A 6352-nucleotide genomic window follows, 5' to 3' on the forward strand; every position below is an offset into this window, starting at 1 on the left:
CAGTCGAAAGCAATACTAAAAACAGCAAAGTTTTTACGTCTGCAAAATGACAGTTCACAACTGTTCTTTTAATGAGTGAGTGTGTGCGCGCGCGCGTGTTGTCACGTGTTGAATAAATAGGCTCTTACCTGCGTTGCTGTGCTCACCTCACAAGCTAAGCTAGCCCTGGTTGAGAGCCACTTTTGTTTGAGTGCAATTCGTTTAATAATGAGTCTTTTATTGTTGTTTATTCAGCGTGTCAGATCAGAGCTCGTGGCCGTTTGGAGATGTGATAGTGCGCGTTCTTCTCGTGCAGTACTTCCATGTTGGGGTGGGGGAGGGGGAGCTGACACTTTTTTCACACTTACTACACGAGGATTTGCACAAGCAGGTTGAGTCATGACTGATTTCACGTCTTCCCTTTTCAAGACACAGAACACCCAGAGAATGCCAGACAGGTGGGCAAAACGGTGTGCATTAAAAAAAAAAAATCTTTCCAAACTACATGATGTGTACTTCTATTGTTTGAACTTGAGAGTTTGAGGATTTTTTTGTAAAGAGGAAATGTCAAACTGTAGTGACACTGTTGTATAGTACAAACACAAAGACCCTCTAATAATAGTGCACTGATTTCCCCCACTGTGGGCGATCAGGCTTTTTTGTTTAAAACTGGCAGCCCCGCTTGCACAGCTAAAGGACAAGTTCACTTTTTTTTAACCAACCTTAAACGTGTACAGCCTTTGGGCTTTTTAAGATTTAAGTGTTAAAAAATATTTTTCTTTGGCACTATTATAATTTACAGTGAAATGGTTTGGTGTTTATATTAGGTTTAGTGGCTTAGTGGTTAGCACTGTTGCCTCACAGCAAGAAGGTCATGGGATCGATTTCATGTGGCTTTTCTATTGTATGTGGAGTTTGCATGTTCTCCCCGTGTTTGTGTGGGTTCCTTTCGAGTGCTTTGGCTTCCTCCCACTTCCAAAGACATGCAGGTTAGGTGGACTGGAAACCTCAAGTTGTCTGTAGAGGTGCGTGCGGGTGTGAATGTGTTTGTCTGTCTATATGTGGCCCTGCGACAGACTGGCATCCTGTCCAGGGTGAACCCCACCTCACGCCCTGTGACTGCTGGGGTAGGCTCCAGCCCCCCTTGACCCTTAATTTGAGTAAGCAGGTATAGAAAATGTATGTGTGTGTATGTATGTATATATATATATATATATATATATATACACGAGGTCTGTCAATAAAGTATAGGTCCTTTTTTTTTTTTCAAAAACTATATGGATTTCATTCGCATGTTTTTACGTCAGACATGCTTGAACCCTCGTGCGCATGCGTGAGTTTTTCCACGCCTGTCGGTGACGTCATTCGTCTGTGAGCACTCCTTGTGGGAGGAGTCGTCCAGCTCCTCGTCGGAATTCCTTTGTCTGAGAAGTTGCTGGCTCTATTGATCTAGGATGTCGTGAGAGAACAGAGAAGTTTCAGAAGAAGTCGGTTTCAGCATTTTATCCGGATATTCCACTGTTAAAGGAGATTTTTTTAATGAAAGACGTGCAGGCGGATTGCAGCGTCGGCTCGCAGCCGCTGCGACGCTCCGCCGCAGGAAAAACACCTCCGTTGGAAGCCTTAAGGACAAGTTGGAACATGTCCAGCTGTTAAACAATTTCTCATATACTCACTCCACTGAAAGCCATCAAAAGCCGCCTGGATTTTACAAATGGTTATCAACACGGAGGTGTTTTTCCTGTGCTGCCGCACCACATAAGCTGTCTTATACATGACTTATCTGTGTTCAAATAACAGCATTTATAGATTTAGAAGTGCTTATTTCTTGCTAACTTTTACAAAATATATGAGAAACATAATAGATTTGTACAAAATAAGCTGTTTTGGAGCATTTTGAGCCATGTTGGATTATTTTCTTTCTAGCAAGCAGCCAGCTGACGTCACTGTGCTTCTCTACTCTGATTGGCTGTCGCCATATGCTTCCCAGCACCCCTTGCGAAGTAGCCGGGGGGTGGGGGGGGGGGGGGGCAGTCTGTGTGTTTTAATCTTTTTCCCTTCAGGATACAGTTGTATGTAAATGTTTGGGGACCTCTGATGATTTCCATATATATATGTGTGTGCGTGTGTTTGTGTGTGTGTTACATTATTATTTATTAGCCTTTAAATAGGGGATTCATAGTGTGACATTCATGTTGTCAGGAAAAAAATAATATACTTACAGTTGTATGCAAAAGTTTGGGCACCCCTGATATAATTTTCATGATTTTCCTTTATAAATCATTGGTTGTCTGGATCAGAAATTTCAGTTAAATATATCATATAGCAGACAAAGACATTGATATTTGAGAAGTGAAATGACGTTTATAGGATTTACAGAAAGTGTGCATATATGTGCGTGTGTATGTTACATTTTGCAGTTATATGGTTTGGATTTTACATTAAACATCTTTAAAATTCCACAGTGCTGAGTGTGTGTACAAATATCCCCAGTATAAGCAAAATTTAGGCTTGAAATGGCTTGTTTTAGACCTCTGTGACATATGTCACAGACTGCTCTGACACGTCCAGTAGAAGTGTCTGCACTCTTGTGGCATGTCCACATAATCTCGAGGAGAACAAAGAAAATACACTCTCCAAGGGAAAAGAGGGTGTGGCAAGGAGTTACTTTTGATTTAATGCAGAACCCATGGAAAAAAGTTTTGGTTTGTTTTGTGACCACAGACTGTACTCAGTGCATCCGGAAAGTATTCACAGCACTTCACTTTTTCCACGTTTCCTTTTTCCGTGTTTACAGCCTTATTCCACAATGGATGAAATGATTTTTTCCCCTAAAAATTCTAGACACATTACCCCATAATGACAATGTGAAAAATGTTTTTTTTTAGGTTTTTGCTAATGTATCAAAAATAAATTAAAAAAACTAAGAAATCACATGTACATAAGTATTCACAGCCTTTGCCATGAAGCTCAAAACTGAGCCTTATTTCAAAATGGATGAAATACATTTTTTCCCTCAAAATTCTACACACAATAACCCTATAATGACAATGTGAAAAATGTTGTTTTTTTTTTTTTTTAGGTTTTTGCTAATGTATCAAAATAAATTAAAAAAACTAAGAAATCACATGTACGAGGGCTGTCCATAAAGTAGCGGTCCTTTTAATTTTTTTCAAAAACTATATGGATTTCATTCATATGTTTTTACGTCAGACATGCTTGAACCCTCGTGCGCATGCGTGAGTTTTTCCACGCCTGTCGGTGACGTCATTCGCCTGTGAGCACTCCTTGTGGGAGGAGTCGTCCAGCCCCTCGTCGGAATTCCTTTGTCTGAGAAGTTGCTGAGAGACTGGCGCTTTGTTTGATCAAAATTTTTTCTAAACCTGTGAGACACATCGAAGTGGACATGGTTCGAAAAATTAAGCTGGTTTTCGGTAAAAATTTTAACAGCTGATGAGAGATTTTGAGGTGAGACTGTCGCTTTAAGGACTTTTCACGGTGCGAGACGTCGTGCAGCGCTCTCAGGCGGCGTCATCAGCCTGTTTCATGCTTAAAACCTCCACATTTCAGGCTCTATTGATCCAGGACGTCGTGAGAGAACAGAGAAGTTTCAGAAGAAGTCGGTTTCAGCATTTTATCTGGATATTCCACTGTTAAAGGAGATTTTTTTAATGAAAGACGTGCGGACGGGTCCGCGCGTCGGGACGCAGCCTCCCACAAGGAGTGCTCACAGGCGAATGACGTCACCGACAGGCGTGGAAAAACTCACGCATGCGCACGAGGGTTCAAGCATGTCTGACGTAAAAACATATGAATGAAATCCATATAGTTTTTGAAAAAAATAAAAAGGACCTATACTTTATGGACAGACCTCGTACATAAGTATTCACAGCCTTTGCCATGAAGCTCAAAACTGAGCCTTATTTCAAAATGGATGAAATAAATTTTTTCCCTCAAAATTCTATACACAATAACCCTATAATGACAATGTGAAAAAAAAATGGTGTTTTTTTTTTTTTTTTAATTATACAAAACTTACCCAGAACTTATTAAGCATACGCCAGTGTATTCTGAGTATTTTTAATACATCTGCATACGCAGGCTAAATCATCAAGGTGTGACAGGGCCTTAAAATCGCTTCAACTAACAAGTTATACAATCAGATCAGGTGACCCTGAACCATCCCTTAGTTATGCTGCTATAGACGTAGACTGCTGGGGGGTTCCCATGATGCACTGAGTGTTTCTTTCTCTTTTTGCTCTGTATGCACCACTCTGCATTTAATCATTAGTGATTGATCTCTGCTCCCCTCCACAGCATGTCTTTTTCCTGATTCTCTCCCCTCAGCCCCAACCAGTCCCAGCAGAAGACTGCCCCTCCCTGAGCCTGGTTCTGCTGGAGGTTTCTTCCTGTTAAAAGGGAGTTTTTCCTTCCCACTGTCACCAAGTGCTTGCTCACAGGGGGTCGTTTTGACCGTTGGGGTTTTTCTGTAATTATTGTTTGGCTTTTGCCTTACAATATAAAGCGCCTTGGGGCAACTGTTTGTTGTGATTTGGCGCTATATAAATAAAATTGATTTGATTTGATTTGATCCCATGGAAATATTATTATTTTATAAATATACATTTTTATGTTAAAATAATTTATAAATATAATTATAAATATGCACTAATAGGCATAGTTGGTAATGGAACTGATATATCTTTTCAATTCCCATCCTGAACAGGAATTATATTAGAATTGTTAGCATTTGTACGTAACAAACGCTACCCACACTGATTATAACATAGGGCTTGTACAAGTGGGTTAGTCCATTCCAGGCAGTTTGTGTAAACAATAACTCAAAAACAATAAACACTATCATCTTCGAAGTCATAAATGTAAAGGAACCTTTACTGAAGACGACACCTGTCATATCTGATGAACTTTGACACACCAGCTCAATCATAAAAGCAACTTTGGTTTGCTTATGTCTGTTCAAAATGTTTTGCATCGTTGTTGTCCGCATCAAAAGGACATCACCAATTGTTTCAAAACAAATTTATTAAAACATTCCAGTTAATTTGCTCCCTTTGGGGTTTTTCTGTAATTATTGTATGGCTTTTGCCTTACAATATAAAGCGCCTTGGGGCGACTGTTTGTTGTGATTTGGCGCTATATAAATAAAATTGATTGATTGATTGAAAATTCACCTCCATACAGTTATCATGGACAGGGAAACTATCAAGACCAAAAAGTATTTTATACAAGGCTGTAAACTTGTTAATTTCTCTTGGAAAGTTGGAAGGTTTTGACATGGGCTTCTATGGGGAGACTTGATTTTGGAGCCAACCTGAAGTGGCCACTCAAGGAACTGAAAAAGTTTGCACTTCCAAGTGGTCTTCACTTTTCAGAGGTTTCCACATATTTGTAGCCTGATAATGGCTTTTAGTTTGTTTGTTTTTTAGTATTCATCACCTCAGTCTGTTTGCTATATTTTTGAATACAAATTTCATATTATTAAGGCACTGTGTGACTTAATAATATGAAATTTGTATTATTATATTATATATTATATTAACTTGCTAAAATGTCATCTTCCCCTTTAAAGCTTCAAAACAGCTATTAATTGTAGCTGAAAGCTGCATCACTGAGTCAATGAAGAGATTCAGTGGAGCCCATAAAGTGCACTTGTTGAAGCACACAAACACACACACACACACACACACACACACCCCCCCCCCCCCCCCCCCCCCCCCGGAGTGCAGCCGTGACAGAGGGAGGGGGATAAAAACTTATCACTTACCACCCCCATCTGTAAGGAAAGAAACAGTGAACAAAGACTGGAAGAATCCGTTTGCCAGACAAACAGTACACCAGGAACTTCTTGGATGTATAAATGACCAAACACGCTTGTTTATCAATACATTAAAAAATGGTTTTGAAATGCATGTTGTCACCGAACAGGTCTGTCAAATCCAGCTTTCAGCAGGTAAAAACAGAAGTCGATCTGCAGGTTTGGGAAGCAGTCTTCATCAGCATACAGTGCATCTGGAAAGTATTCACACTGCTGCACGTTTTACACCTTTTTTGTTAGTTTGTTTTTTAATGTCAGCCTTATTCCAAAATGGATGAAATTATTTTTTACCTCAAAATTCTACACATAATACCCCATAATGACAGTGATTTTTTTTTTTTTAGATTTTTGCAAATCTATTAAAAATAATTAAAAAAAAAACCCAGATAAGTATTCACAGTACAGTGGCCTCCATCATCCGTAAGGAGTTCGGCTCCACCAGTACTGTTCCAAGAGCTACCACCTGTCTAAACTGAGCGTTTGGGGGAAAAGGGCCTTAGTCAGAGAGGTGTCCAAGAACGCGATGGTCACTCTGTC

The sequence above is a fragment of the Thalassophryne amazonica genome, chromosome 6, assembly GCF_902500255.1.
Source record: "Thalassophryne amazonica chromosome 6, fThaAma1.1, whole genome shotgun sequence".
NCBI lineage: Eukaryota > Metazoa > Chordata > Actinopteri > Batrachoidiformes > Batrachoididae > Thalassophryne > Thalassophryne amazonica.